The 15,816-nt window shown below is 49.6% G+C and overlaps 1 protein-coding gene across 1 annotated transcript in view; it reads left to right on the top strand.

The window, feature by feature from the left end:
• Positions 1-1,134: 1,134 nt before the first annotated feature.
• Fstl4 (follistatin like 4) overlaps positions 1,135-15,816 on the top strand; it is a 525,946-nt gene continuing 511,264 nt past the window's right edge. Inside the window, exons 1-5 of the mRNA XM_019209874.2 lie at positions 1,135-1,165; positions 1,930-2,079; positions 8,314-8,403; positions 9,371-9,530; positions 10,339-10,432. The gene's annotated coding sequence lies outside the window, so the exon portion shown is untranslated. The remainder of the gene's footprint in view (positions 1,166-1,929; positions 2,080-8,313; positions 8,404-9,370; positions 9,531-10,338; positions 10,433-15,816) is intronic.

The raw sequence follows: 15,816 nt of genomic DNA, 5'->3' as shown, positions 1-15,816 counted from the left end.
GAGGCCTCCCCAGCTACACATCTGGGACAGTCATGAGATCATGAGAACCTTGTAGAGAGCACACACACTCCCACAAACTCCCCCCCACACCCCTTCTTTCTTGCTTCCTTTCCTTCTGTTCCACCCCCCAATCCATCAGTGAATGAATTAACTCATCTGTGGTCCACGTAAGTGGCCAGGGACACAGTGGCTAACGTTCATGCTCCCAGGGCTGGAAAGGCAGGGACCAGGCAGCATGGTAGGTATGGATGGTGCTGTGTTTGGGATCCATGGGGCTTAGGAGCTCATGCGTCTGAGGGGGCAAGAGATGTCCTGGATCTCGCGCATTCCTCGATGGCCTCTTGTGTGGCTCGGTACAGCCACGGCAGGTTCTGGCGAGGCAGCTGGGTCAGAGCCCAGGGAGCCAAGTTGGACTGGGAAAGGAGGCGGGGTGGATAGTCGTACAGGTGAGTCAGTAGTTTCCTCTTCCACTTCCTTGCATTCATTTCAGTGCAGTTTCATGGAAGTTTTCTCTACAACCCTTGTCTCATCTTTCAGCTAAAATAAAGCCATGCCTAGGACTCACCTAGGTGAGGAAGTTACATTTGTTCCCAAGAATAAAATCTGGTATTCAAAATGAAATAAAAAATAAATCCTTGCATGCCCGGGACCCCTCTCTCAGCACGGCAGCGCCCTTTGTTCTTCTCATTCTTACTCTCCCGCCCCCAAACCCAGGGGGCCGGATGAGCTGAATTACAAACATTAGAATACTCTGAATTTCTAGAATTTATCTTTTGGAATCCCAAAGTGTATGAATTAAAATATTCTTGCCACTTTTCAGCCGAGGAGCAGAACCTCTGAAGGAGCAAATCACCGAAGAATACAAGGGGCGCTGGCTTCCAGCACCTGCCCTTGGTGCGTACGGTGGGAGGGGCTGGAATGTGCCCGCCGCAGACAGGGGTGCATTGCGCATGCTTCAGGGGTGGGCCGCGCCTGTGCGTGGGAGCGGGGATTTAGACGCGGATGCTGGGGGGCTGCGCTTGTGGCCCACCTACGAATGTTGGCTGGTCTCGGGAGAGGACCTAGGGCCAGGACCGCTGCTGGATGACAGGTGTGTGACGGGAGGATTGGCATGTCTGGGCTTCCGTAGGGGTCAGGAGCCTGAGAGCCAACTGACTCACTCGAGGTTCGCAGCAGGAACACAGCTGGGGCAACTGGGGGAGACTGGAGAGCTGGGGCATGTTTGGGGATCAGAGTATTGTCCAAGGGATAAGGTGGACTCCTAGTCAGAGAGAAGCAGCAAGGGCCGAGATGAGGACACTCGTTGAGGGGACAGGCAAATGAGGGAGGGAAGGGCGTGGTTGAACGGATGCCTAAGGAGGACTGAGAAGAGCATGGGTTGTCATGGGGACGGAGCAGCCCTGGGCTCCACGAGGCCCCCTCTTCAGTGGAGCAAGGGAGGGGGGCACTGTTATTTTCCACAATTCCTTAAAATTGCTTGTCTTTGTTAATCCAGTAGCACGGATTTTTCTGTTGTTACACAAGGGTTGGTTGCTTGACTGAGGGAGAGTTGTATAAGGGACTCGTTGGAAAGTGGTTGATGGCCAAAGGGGTAGGGTTGGTGAGCAGAATAGAAGGATAGGTGACCAGGGAAAGAAGAAAGGCCTGCTTCCCAGAGCAGGGTTCAGTCCATTCTGAGGGGCTGTCAGGGGAGACCCCGTGAAATACCAGACGGGGACACACTTTTCCCTTCCTGCTGTGCGTACTGCACTGTCCCACCACACTAGGTCCCTGGAAGCCCTAGGTTTGGAGCGTTGTGCCTCCCTCTTTCCCTGGGGTCGTTCCCAGGTGTGGAGTTTAGGCCTAGCAGAAGAGGAGGTGGAGTTTCCCAACTCCTCACAGGGACTTAACTCCTATGAATGTTTGTGTCTTTCCTTGCAACCTCATTAGATCCGGTTGGAGTCACTTGTTGCTGGGATAAGAGACACGTAATTTAAAGGAAGAGAGATTTATTTTGGCCCACGTTTTCAGAAACTTCAGTCCTTGTGTGGTTGGCCAGCTCCAAGGCAGGAACAGGATGGCAGAAGAGCACAGGAAAGGGTAAGGTGCTCATATCATGGAAGGAAGCAAGAGAAGGGAGGACCTGAGGAGGGAGATATGCCCTTCCCGGTGACATTTACGATGATCCACCTCTAGCCAGGCCCCACCTGTGGTGCCCCATAATCCAGTCACTTTCCACAGGCCCTGCCTCTCAGTGCATAAGGCTTTGGTGACAGGGGTAGCTTTCCAGACCCAAACCACAGCAGACACCGTTTCACTGCACTGCTCCTGTAAGGTGCACTGTGAAAGCTGCCTATGCCAACAGTGTAATACCAGTATGTGCTGCCTGGCTCCTGTCTGCCTCCCCCACTCTGAGAAGGTCCTGTTGGTCCTATAAGATGCTGGCAACTGAATATTGGGAAATACCACATTCTGTGCTTCCTTCTTGGAGAGTCCCAAAAAATGTGAGCGTTTCAAAGGCTCCAGAAGTGCTTTCAACTTTCTCTTTTTTTTCCCTTTACGGTGCTGGGGATGGTACCCAGGGCCTCACACATTCAGGGCAAGTGCTATACTACTGAGCTGCAGCCCCAGCCCTTCAACTTTCTTTAATCCTGTGTTTTCTAAACTTACTTGGCCACTATTCCTTTTTGTTACAGAAAGCCTATGAAAACACTTTGGGAGTCTCCTGTTCTGTGTGTAAACCTTGGGGCATTCTGATCACTATATTCTTCTGCAAACTACCATACATACTCACTAGCTCTGAATTTCCTTCTACACTGAAACTTAGGCAGGGCGTATACCACCTGGCCTGCTGTGGTTTCCTCCGAGCCTTAAGCAGGCCTTCTCAAGCCAGAGCACACATGTGTCTGTTTACCGGCGTGGTGTAGCACGTCCCTCTGTGGGAGCTGCTCGCAGACCTGAGTTTGCAGACCAGTTGCTTCCTGGTTGACTTGGAGTGTTTGGCTGGATGGCCAGTCTGTACATTCACCTTCACTGCCAAAAGAAGCTTACCTGGGGCCAGGAGGACAGGATGTGAGCAGAAATGCTCCATCTGTCAAATCCCCTCTCTCCTGCAGCAGCTCATGGGCTCGGCTGATCTGATTGCCTTATTTTTGCATATGGGGATGAAATAGTAAAGGCAATTCTTCCAGTTTTGAGAATCTTTTTGTCAAGGCACTAGTGATGGCCTCAACATGTGACAGAAACCCCCAGAGCTGGGAGAGTAACAGAAGGATCAGCAGGAACCATTTCAGAGGTGGAGCTTGCTTGGCTCCGGGGCGGATGTCTTCCTCTTCTCCTTGCAGACTAACAAGGGCGGGCCCTGTGAAGTTCTGGGGAATGCTTGTGTAGGGCGCTGACTTGAGGCCTCATAGTGTGTGCCTGGACAAGTCCTCACATCGCTCAGGGTCTAAGGTTTCTCCATGGACAGAACTAAGTGGGTGAGCAGATGTTCTCTGGGGCTTTCATAGAGAAGATGTGAGGCTACTTCAGAGCTGGTTTGTCCACTCGTCGTTAGTTAATACATGCTGCCTTGATTCCCTCTGTGATAAATGGAACCAGTGCCCATCCTAGAAAGGAGGACACATTTAGAGGACCCACCTGAGTGTGGCCTGCGGTGGCTCAGACGGAACACAGAACCTGCCCATGCAGACCTTGCTGCAGCCAGGAAGTCAACCCAAGGGTTAGTGCAGCATTGTGTAGCCACACTTCCGAGCTGACCTCCTGGGAATAACTTTGTGACTCGACCCCTGTGGGTGTTATGTCTACATCCCTGACTGTATCTGGGGTGGCACCGGCCTTGGGCTCAGACTTAGTGGCGACCCCTTGGCATTTCTGACGTAAGCATGACTCTCTACCCCAAGGCCTGTTCTGGCCTTAGCGTGGTCAGGCTGCTGGCTTGGATAGACCAGACCCGAGTCAGAGATGACCCCAACATGGCCAGAGCATCTGCAGAGCCCACATCAGTGCCTGCCTGATGCAGCCCTTGAGCACACCCATCTCCCAGGGAAAGAGGTAGCAGCTCCCATTTGTGTGATTGATTACTGTCCTACATTCTATGCGCCAAGGTGTCTTAGAAGCACACCAGCAGATGGCTTCTTGGGAATTCCTCTGGGGAACCAGGCTTCTACAAACCCAATACCTCGTGGAAATATGATATTCAAGCGAGAGGAAATTGTGAAGGAAAATATTCTTTCTTTTCCTCTTCTGAGTTAAAGACCGGATAGAGTGCTAGAGGGTTGAGCAATGGCCTCCACACTCCTGTGGTTCCCTCCTGGTCAGAGGGGAAAAGAATAAACCTGGGGCTAACTCAGACAGCACCGGGCCACAAGGCAGCTATAACTGAGGGGCTACAGTCGAGACATGTGAGACCCAGAGAATGGGCTTTGCCTCCACAGCCAGTGTGTGCTGGTGCTGGGCCTGACACTGTGTGGAATCAAGTCAGGTCATTTGTGACTTAAAAAGCTTAACTTCTGGCATAGATCTGGGTTCTAGCTGTGACTCTGCTATGCTGTAGCTGTGAGATTTTAGACTTGGGCTTTAGACTCTGAGCCGCAGATTTCCAGTCTCTAAAATGGGGATCGTAGTTCCCATATCACAGGGTTGAAAGAATCAGACTCAGCCTAGTGCCTCCCTCCATACGCACTCCCTGAGCGCACAGTGCTTTGTACCAGCCCCAAGCCCTTGCAGCAGGGAGTGAGGTGTTCCCCATGTTAGGGATGACATAGCAGGAGTTGAGAGGTTGTGTGAGTTCCTGGTGTCACTTTAGTTGTCACTGAAATAACTCTCTGTTAGGGTATCTTACCTCTGCACCTGGAGGGTGGTCCCCTGGCTGGTCCAGGGTGAAGAAGAGCCTGCTGGGTGGACCTTGATCACCACTGTTCTTTGGCAGTGGTTGGTCATTAAGAACATGCCTATTATGTTATGTTTTCCTTCCCTCATGAGAAGAGCGCTTGTAGAATTCCAAGGAACTAGGAAGCCTTTCCAAATCTGTGCCCCAAAGCCAGAAAGGACAACCCATCAGTGAGGAAGATTCTGAGAGCCTTGTCCTCAGAGCTGCGACCTTTCCCCTCTTGCTCAGAGCCCATGTTTTGTGGTGTTCCTGGCACTCTCTGGCATTTAGCTTTTCCTATTCCTTTCCCAGAGGTTTGATCCCATTAATGAGCAAATAAAACTTAGATGGCAGCTTTGGGCCATGTGGTCAATGCCTCTCTTTGAACTTTCCATGACTTCCATTGCATTATCCTCTAGGAAGATGAGCAGGTGAGAGAATGTGACTCCCACAGGAAGTTTGCTTTCCTCACCTGACCTTGGTGCTGCTGATGCCCTTGTCCAGTGGGAGCTAGGGTCATCGAGAGTCAGCCTGAGTCTTGGAACGTGGGTGTTGTTTTGTGTGAATTCCTACGTGGGCACACATGGATAAGACACCTCTGCGGACACGTGAACTCTGGGGTGTCACAGGTGGTGTGTGCCCTGTTTTCCCAGGGCAGGGCTGGTGGATATGTAGGGGATGTCTCGTTGCTGTTTTGAAGTAAGAAATTGACTATATGACTTAATACTTCAAGGATTAAAAGCCCTTCCAGGTGGTGCATGGTGCCATGTAGACCCCCATGTTTGTAGCAAATGTATTTTTTTTCTATTCCTGAATTCACATAGTTATGAATGGGATTTTTTTTCATAGGCTGGAAGGAACAAGTTCCGTGGATGCTGCTGGGGGAACAGGAGCGGGTCGCAGAGCAGCTACACTGGATGGGAGGCTGCAGCTGGGCTGCGTTGTGGCAGTGTCAGTTTGGGGAGGGGCAGTGTTGTTTCTTCTGGCCCCGCTGGTGAAGTTCTGAGCCAGGTGAGAGGAAGGTAACGGTGTCATTCATTACCTGCCCCTCTTGTCTCAAGAGGAGAGTTTAGCTGACTCTCCAAAACTAGGTTCTACTTTGGAGTTGTAAAGTTACAGGTGGGTGGAGTTAATGCTAGTTGACTCCCAAATCTTTCTGGAACAGCTGAGCTGTGCCTGACAAAGCAGGGGAGGAAAGGAGGGACTCAGAAGTAGCAAAACCAGAGGGCAGACTCTCACCCATGATGGTGCCCAGCAGGGTGGAAGATGGCCAGAGGACAGGCTTGGAGAAGCTGCAAGGATGCCAAGATGTCCCAGGGGAGAAGGAGAACTGGCCTGTGGAGGGATGTCCACTGGTGGGCTTGGGGTGGACGAGGCTTCTGGGAAAAGGGCACTCACAACATCGATGGGTAGACAGGGCAGGGTGAGAGGTCCTGTAGAGGGATGTCCTGGGAAAGTGGATTGGGATCTTGTGCAGTGAATGTGTGAGCTAGTGGGTGGACTTGCATTCATTCAACAAGCATTTACCGTGTGCCTACTGTGCCAGGTGCTGTGCTAGGGAAGGGATAGGATACACAGCTGTAAATGAAAGAGAAACACCCTACCTTTGTGAGTTTACAGTCTAACATGGGGAAAGAGACAATTAAAAACGTAAATGTAAATAATGTTATAGTATGTTAGAAAGATGGAAGTGCAAGGAAAAGACGAGTGGAACAGAAAAGGGATGGGAACACTGTGTCTGTGTGTGTGTGTACACGTGCGTGTGTGTGCACCTCCGCAGGTTGCAATTTTGACCAGAGTAGCAGAGTCGAACTTTTTGGAAAGAAGACTTCTGGGTACTTTCAGAAGGATGTAAAGAATTAACCAGGCTGCCGTCTGAGGGAGAGTGCACCAGGCCGAAGAAGTAGCAGTTGCCCGGGAGCCTAATGTGGGAATGTGCACTGAGGAACACAAAGAGGCCAGTGTGGCCACTGCTGAGGGATGGAGGGCACAGCAGTGGGCCAGCCTTGAGCAACCTGGGGCCTCTAGAGGGTTCTGAGCGGCCGAGCCGCGTGATGTGGCTGCTGTTTTAAAAGTGTCGTCTTGTGTGTTGTGTGAAAACTTGACCACTTCCGGGGCAGGGTTGGAGTCAGGAGAAAGGGAGGAGGCTACTGCAGCCCCTAGGGGAGAGTGACAGTGGCCTGGACTGGAGGGGGTCGTGAGTGGTGAGAGCTGCTTCTAGTCTCAACATGGAAGATGTCTTTTGCTTGATATTTTATTTTTGTGATATTTCAGCATATACATCCAACAGCTGGATTTTTTTGTATGGAATTCTGGAGAGAGATCAGGGCTAGAGTTATAAATTTAAGGGCCATTTGCTTTTAGATGGTATTAAAGTCACCAGATAGGATGAGACCACTAAGAGGTCAATAGAAATTGTGTATTGAAAATCAGGACTAATTTTTTTCTTCCAGTTTTCAGTGCCAGGCTTTCTGCTAAGTACTTCCCAGCATTCCTTTTCTTTGTCTCTGCCACAAACCAAAGTAAGAACTGTTATTTCTCCAATTTACAGATGAGGAACCTGAGGTTTAGCAGGGATAGATAAATTACCCAAGATCACATAGTTACTCAAAGTCAGAGCCAGAATTTGCATGTGGATCTGCCCGACTCCAAGGTTTTTTTTTTTTTGATCATGCATATGATAATTTTCTGAATTACAGACCTAATTATTTGTGTGGTAGGGGAGCTACTGAAGTTTTGATCAGGGGAAGGACTCAGATTTGTGGTTTTGGAAGAGGCACTTGGCCCCTCTGGGGGCCCCTACAGAGTGTCCTGAGGGGGCAGGGAGGTAGACAGTAAGGGCAGGGAGCATGGCCAGGTTTGGACCACCCAGTGTGGGTAGGAAATGGAACCCAGAAGAGGGATTTCCTGAAAGCAGGGATCCAAGTTGTGGCAAACCAGTGTTGTGAACCAAATGCCTATGTCCACCCCAAATATGAACGTTGAAGCCCTAACTTTCAGTGTGTCTGTATTTGGCAGTGGGGGCACTAAGGAAGTACTTGAGGTTAAATGATGTAAAAAGGATGGGGCCTTGGATCCTGTAGCATTAGTGTCTTTATGAGACTGGAGCCTGATTCAATAGGATTAGTGTCTTTATGAGAAGATACACCAGAGTCCCCGCTGTCCTTTGAGGACATAGCAAGAAAATAGGCATCTGCATGCCAGGAAGAGAGCCTTCAGCAGAACCAGAATCAGCCAGAACCTTGATCTTGGACTTCAGCCTCCAGAACTATGAGATACAAATGTCTGATATATAAGCCACTCAAATGGATGGTATTTTATTTTCACAGCACTAACTAATGTACCCAGTTTCTCTGGTATCCCGACTTTTTCCAGCATTGTGTCTTTTGCCAAGTTTAGGTCCCAGCATTTTAGTAATGAGTCCCTTAAGGGACTTCTGCCTTTTCCGTCTCTAAACAATTCAGTAGATTTGAATGGACCTGAAGAGTCGTTGAGCAATTATCTAGTGATTACCTTCCTTGGGGAGTCCAGAGAGAATTGCTGGAAGAAAATTGGTAAATTCTTTTCATTCTTAATAAAACCTAGCATTATCTAGCTAATGCCTGATATTAAGAGTTCAAAGTCATTTCTATACCACTGATCTTCAAAGAAAGAGATTTCCTAATTTATTTGACAAGGCCTGAAAAGATGTGGGCAAGGCTTCCTTCAGACGGGGCGTTTAGAACACTGAATGAATCTGCAACATGGCTGACTTCCGCTACTGCCCCCCGACTTCCGCTACTGCCCCCCTACTTCTTCTCTTGGCCCCTTTCCAATCACTGGGTTGACTTGTAGCGCATGTCTGCCCGGCACACTGAGCCCCCTGAGTCTGGTGTGCCCATTTCCATTTCTGGCCAGGTGAGAAGCAGTTCTAGTGCTGCTTTGATTGAGCTGGTTTCGGAAGGACAGAGAAGGTGCCCTGTGCTGTAGCCTCTTGGAGGAATGCTAGGTTGGCAATATTTGCAGCCCCTTTCCTGAGAAAACCCTCCTCTCATAAAAATGAGTTGTCAGCTGCTCTTGAGGCCTATAAATTGATTTTAGCTCTGTCCATTACAGGTAGCTTCTGTGAGAGGAACCCGAATAAATCTCGCTCAGTCAGGGGATGTTTCAAATGGCAAACTTCAAAGTAAAGGTTTAACAAAAACCATAAATAAAACTTCAGAAGTAATGGAAGTGTTTATAAGCATCTGTGGAATTCCACACAAGAACAGTGAACCTGGTTCGGGTGCCAGGAGATTGACTGAGGTGTTGTGCTTGCAGTGAGAGAGAATATCCATGTTTATTTGGCCTCAACTCGGGGCAACTGGACTTAAGAGAAGCACAGAGATGTGAGCAGTGCCCCATGGCCGGGCTCACAGGGAGGGAGTTTATCACTGTCGGGGCAAGGCCGGCCCCAGCTCGGGAGGCTGCTGGGGCAGGTGGAACATGCAACGAACCTGAGCTTTAAGGTGACCATGCGCCCAGCCTTCTGTGTGCCTCTAGGTGTAAGATACAGCGTTACAACGACGGCATAATCGCTGCATAATCCCAGCACTCAGAGCTCGGTGTTCACGTCTGGCTCTCCAACGAAGGAAACCAAAGGGAAGAATGTCCGTGATATGTCCAAGCCCTGCGTGGAGCCAGGAGAGAGGCACGTGGCCAGGTCTGGATTCTCCCACCGTGTCCCTGTCTTCCTCATGGGTAGCCACTGCTCCAGGAAAGTGTAGTTGAGTCTACTCTGAGCCAGGCCTTGGGCTGAGAGCGATGAGGACGTCAGGAGTCACCTGTGGGCCTCTCTTGATGGGTCTTCACTCTGCCGCTTCGGACAGCCCTGGGTTCCCTCTGCTGGGGAACTGCATATATAATGAGGGTGTTGGGCAGAACCACAGTAACGCTCATTCCTTCATTCAACAAGCACTAACTGTTCCCAGGCTATGTGCTAGGCACATAGTAAATAATAAATGTGTAGATGTTTGCCGGAAGGGATAAATTCTAAGGATGTGCAGGAGGGGTGAGATTGGTAGGTGGGGCAGGTGGATTCCTAGAGAAGACAGGGCTGAGCAGGACCCCCAGGGAGAGATAGGGTATGGGTGGGAACAGCAGCTCCCAGGGAGGGGATGTGTGTGTGTGGAGTTGCTTTGGTTTGGATCAGCATCTGGACAGCGGGTCTGGGCTCTGGGCAGTGTCTCCTGGGAGATGGACTTGGTGTGAGCTTGGGCCAACCCTGGAGTTGTTCTCTAGTTGCTGGGCTCCATCCTGGGGTCTCTGGCTGCACTCAGGAGCTGAAGTGCAGGCTGTGGACCTCGCAGTAGGTAAGTGGCTGCGCTGGGAGGGCAGCCTCTGTTTCTTCCTGTGGCTCTTCTCTGCCCCATCTCAGACCAGCTGGGATCCTGTGCTCCTCTGTAGCTCTCACTCTGCGGCCCTCTGCCAGCCAGATCTGACTCACAATGAGGCTGTCCCTTGTTTCCCAGGCAGGCTGTGTTCTGTGAGTGCAATCTTCTGGGGTCCCAAAGATGCCATGACAGACCTGTACACATTGAGAGTATCCCCAGCCAAGACTGTCAGGTAAGATAGAAGCTGCTCAGTTACATTTGATTTTTTTTTTTCTTTTTTGGTATTTGGGTTGATCCCAGGGTCTCGGGTATGCTAGGCCAATGCTGTACCACTGAACCACACCCTTAGCCCTACATTTGAATTTCAAGTAAAGAATGAATAACATTTTAAAATTATTTGCTGTTTATCTGAGAGTCACATAGTATTAGATGTCTTTTTTTTTTTCTTTAAGTGAGTCTGGTAACCACTGTCTATAAGTCTTGCTTATTGGCTCTTGAAACTCAGGGGTTTCTAGGCTTACGGGACAGACAATTTTTAGGAGGCAGATCCACCTGGAGGTGTAGAGTGGTGCAGAAGTTAGGAGCCTGAGCTCTGGATCCAAGGGCTCAGGTTTGAATGGCATCATCCCCGTTTATGAACCTCAAGCAAGTGACTTACCGTACTTTCCGAAGCCTCAGCTCTCTTATCTGTGAGAAGAGAGTGGTGACTGTCCTTATCGTACCTTACTTTGGCTTAGAAAGTGCCAGCACAGTGCCCGGCAACTGGTCTCAATAGCGCGGTAGCTGCCATCATTATTGCTGTTACTTTTGCTGTCATCATTGACATTTGATGGGCCACACAGGTGATCTCTCTGTAGTGGCGCCTAGGAAGTCCCCTGTGTTCCCTCAGTCTCCACCTTCTCTTTTCAGGGAAGGTCTTTCCAGGGAATTCCACCTACCCCAGCCTCTTCCCTAGCTGTGTTTTCCAAGCTCAGGCTAGATTTGCATGCCTCTGTCCATCGTGGAAACAATCTTGCCTCCACCTAGCACAGCTTAGTGTATGCCCACAAACAAAGCTTTGGTAGCAAATCCTTTCCTAGGCTTTACAGCGGGACATAGATCATTACAGATGGGACTCAGGTTTTACACAATATTTTAGAAGGTAGATAAATTAGATCATGAAAAGTGCATAAGGGACATCAATTATGCAGGAGCCAGAAGAATGATTATAAAGTGATCTGGCCTCAGTTTTTGCCTATGAAACATTTAACTGCAGCCATTAAAACTGAAAACATCCCTCGCTCCCTACTTCAGAAAAGAGGGCTGGTCTGGGATGCAGGGCTAGCCCGAGGGAGGCTGTAAAGTACATGATGGCCTGTCTTGCTGCAGCACGCAAGGAGGAAAAAGCCATCTGGGAGGCATAGAAAACTGGGACCAGGCTTGTTCTGAGAAGAATCCTGATGCTCTGGGAACATGGGGTCCTACTAGGAGGCCAGGTGGGGTGGTGACTCTGGCTCCTGTGACCCACAGCAGAAAGGCATGGGCCAGAATGTCATGGGTGAATGGTTAGATACGCAGCAGCCCCAGGGTCTTCGCAGATTCCCCAAAGGTGTTGTGCTTCTGCTAAATCCTGTGCGGTAGCAGCCCAAACCTGACTCCCACGGGGCTGGCACTTCCCGTGCCACCTGGACTGGATGTCAGCCCATGATCCCCTGGGAGAAGAGGCAGGTGATTGTGACCAGCAAGCCAACTGTCCAAGTCACCAGTAACTGTGGTGGGTCTCGGAGAAGGCTGTGATTTCTATCCTCTGAGCTCCACAGCTTGGCCCTTGATTCTGCTCTCCACACCCTGGGTCCTGTGAATATGTCTCATTCCCTGCTGGACCATGTGCTGCCCTTCTGCGAAGCGGGCACCGTCTTCCTCCTCCCCTCGGTCCTGTGGGCCTTGAACTGAGCCTTTTGAGGGTTGGGAAGGGTGAAGGTGAGTTACCCACTGAGGGTGTCTTTGCAGGCATTCCTAGGCCCTGGCCTCCTTTGGTGGGTCACCCTTGCTCTAGCTGGTCTCTTTTTGAGTGAGGCTGTGTTTCTCTTTGGAGTTGGTCTCTTGTCCCTGAGCCTGCCTGTCTTGTAGAGCAGGCAGCATCAGAAGGAACAGGAGGACACAGCGGCAGTGAATGATGTCCACAGGTCCTCCGCAATAGTCCTCAGTGTGCGAGCTGAGCCCAGTCTGTGAAACTGGTTGTGCAGAGCAGGTGTCGGTGTGCTGTGTGATGTGTCTGTCCCTTCTAGAGCAGAAATACAGTGTCCGCGGGATGGGTCATTGTCATCCTCATGGCCCTGCTCCCCTGGGGTCTGTGCCTTTCTTCTCCCCCGGTCACCGTTTCACTGGCTCCTGTTAAATTCTGCCTTGCTGCCAGGCAAGAACAAAAGCTTTTTCATGGGAGTGGAGAGAGCAGTAGAATGACTTATTAATATCACTGGCTTGGGACTTTGACAGTGTTCTTGCTGCGGTGTATGACCTCAGAACAGTTACTTATCCTCTCTGTAGCTTCGCAGTTTTCTCAACTGCAAGGTGGGGATGTCAGTGCCGCCTGTCTCACATTATACTTATAAAGTGAATTCTCTGACCAGCGCTCTTCAAAGAATGGTGTGTTCTCTCCAGGGTGGAAAGCTGGGTGTGGGACCTTTGGCCCTGCTTTCTTTATCTTTCAGAGATCGGGGTTTAGGGGCAAGCACTTTGATTCTGGCCTCAGTTTATGCATCCATAAAGTAGGATCAGTATGTGATCAGGGTAGCCATAAATATCAACAGGCCATCTGTTCAAATGCTAAAGCCATTTCTCACCAGGTATCCCCTACCCATCTGTTTTATACCTGCATTGTTAGATCACTGGTACAATTATTAATGATGATGGCTATTATTTATCTGAAATGTCCCCTGGTGCCAAGTGCTGGACTAGTCTCCTGAAAACATTCCTTAATTTAACCTCAGAGGATGCAGAGAGGGATTAAGCAATGTGCCTAAGACCATAGAACTACTAAGTAAGAGAGGCAGAGTTTGAACTCAGGGAGGCCGACTGTAGGGGAGAGAAATGCAAGTCTGCCAGCACAGCAGGAGCTTTTCTAAGTCCTGCCTGCCTGTGAGCCCATCGCTGTAGAATGGGGTGGACTGTAGTGGTGGGGGTAGGAAGGAGTTTCTACTGTTTTCTTTACACTTGGTAAAAGGAGCTCCATGAAAGTAATTTTATTTTTCTCTTGGCTTCCCACACCTTGTGTTAGTCAGCTTCCTATTTCTGTAACGTATACCTCAAGTAAAACAACTTATAAAGACAAAAGGTTTATTTGGGCTCAGTTTTGGCAGTTTCAGTCCACTATTGGGTGGACCCATTGCTTTTAGGAGTCTTACAAGGCAAGAAATGGCACATATGGCAGGAACACACAGTGTAGCAAAACTGTTCACTCCATGGCCAGGGTGTGGGGGAATAAAGGAAAAACTTGGGGCCCCACAAGCCCCTTTGAGGTTATGATACAGGGGACTTAAATCCTTCTCCTGGGCCTCACCGCTTAAAAGTTACATTGCCTCCTACGAGTGCCACAGGCTGGGCACCAAGCTTTAACACATGGGCCTCAGGGGAACACTCCAGACCCAGACTGTGGCACAGCTAAAGGGCTTTCTAGAAGTTTGGAGATTACTTCTCAGAATCTAAACCTTTTAGCCTTTAGTTTGAGTCAGTAGGTTAGTGGTGTTGAGGCTCAGAATGGTGGTGCAAAGCAATAATTTGAATTCTTATGGAAAGGTATTCTCTGGCCCACCATCCCAGCTCTCTGACAGAGAGGCACTGCTCCTCTTCCCTCCCACAGAGGAATATGACAGCCCAGTTTCATGCTTAGGTTGGCTTTCTTAGATTGTTCTTATGATGGCCGGGATGGGAACTCAGGCAAATTACCGTTGTTCCTGAAGGATGTGACCTGAGTACCTGTTTGCCATTGTGTATAATAGGGAGACCAGCCAGGTCTTTGTTACCCTAGGCCTTGGCTTATAAAAACCCATGCTGTGTCATAGTGAGCTGAGAGGGCCTGGCTACTGCTGGCTGTCCCTGGTCACACCTTCCAGCTTGTCCACTGGAGAGGGACGGAAGCTGTTCTTTCTTACCCCAGGCTGAAAGATCACAGGGTGGCACTTGGTCAGGCGCCTGTCCCTGCCCAATCACTGAGGGCAGAGAGGGGCCTCTGTGTCCTGCCCATCTTGGATTAGAGCTCTACTTCTGGCCCTTTTCTGTAGCTGGTGGTGACAGAAGGAATGAAAATAGAGCTCCGTGTCCTACCACACAATTGCAGTAGGCTGAGAAGTGATTCTGTGCATTTTCAGATGCAGGAAGAGTGAGGCAGACGAGGCTGTCATGGCCCAGACACATTTACTTTTTAAAAAAAAAATTTGTTAGTACCAACGGCAGCAGAATTATAGTTGTCAGATGAATCTTTGCCAGGTTGATGAAAGGAACAGTGCCTGATTTAAATGATTATTTCTTGATTCCCAGTGAGGCTAATTATTTTCCCAAGATTTGTTGCCACTTGTATTTCCTTTTTTGTGTGACTCATCTGTCTAGCCCTTCGCCCATTTCCAGGAGCTGCTGCTGAGCATTTCAGGGGAGCAAGAGTGGCTGACTATGACTTTGCTATTTTCCATCGCCTTCGGCCGGTAATTGGGTCGAGTGTATTCACCTCTGCTTGGAATAAACCCAGCTGAGCTTTCAGGAGTCCACGTGGAAATCCAAGAAAAACTCTGTGACCTTAATCAAATTTCTGGTGTTATGAAAGGTTATTAAATATTTTATGCGAGGATTGTCATTACTGATTAAAGCCAATATCAATAGCCCCAGATAATGACTGTGTAACACAGATTAGAAGGTCTGAGTAACCCCCGATGAATTGGCTGCAGCAGTCTGGGACTTTCCAGAATCCACGGCAAGCTGAACGGGGCGGTGAGCATGCTGGCTGGGTGGGTGTGTGCTGGACTGAGGCTGAGCCAGGTTGATGGGCTGGGTACATGCAGTGTGGCAGGAATCACCTGGCGGACTGGTGGGTGGGTGCCAGGTGGGCTGCCTTGTCTGGTGGGCAACATGGTGGGGGCACAGTACCCTCCAGTCTCGGCAACATGATGTTTGAGTTAATGAGGTCACGCTCTGGGTGGGGGGAGGTCTCCAGCCTGGGAGGTGGGAGAGCGGTCAGTGACTCATCTGCTCGTATCCCTGCCCCTCTGTCCCCTTCCAGCACACACCTGCACAGAGGCACACAGACGCACATTGCGCACACAGGTGCTTAACAATCATTAACTTCATTTGGATAGTTTCTGCTTTTAATTTTAAAAACATGGACACATATAGTTGTATAGATCTTTGGGGTACGGTATGATAATTCTATACATATATGTCATGTATTATGAACAAATCAAGGTAATTAACGTTTTTCTCTCTTTAAACATTTATCCCTTCAAACCCCTCTCCTCTAGCACTTTATAAAATACCATAATGTGTTGGGAATTATGACCACCCTATTGTGTCATGGAGCACAGATCTTATTCTTCCCAACATGACTGTGTCCAACCTCCTCTATCCCCTTTCCCTCTACCTTTCCTAACC

This window comes from Fukomys damarensis, unplaced genomic scaffold (assembly GCF_012274545.1).
Source record: "Fukomys damarensis isolate Sample0158 unplaced genomic scaffold, DMR_v1.0_HiC HiC_scaffold_9, whole genome shotgun sequence".
Classification (NCBI taxonomy): domain Eukaryota; kingdom Metazoa; phylum Chordata; class Mammalia; order Rodentia; family Bathyergidae; genus Fukomys; species Fukomys damarensis.
This window is presented reverse-complemented; position numbering and strand designations above follow the sequence as displayed.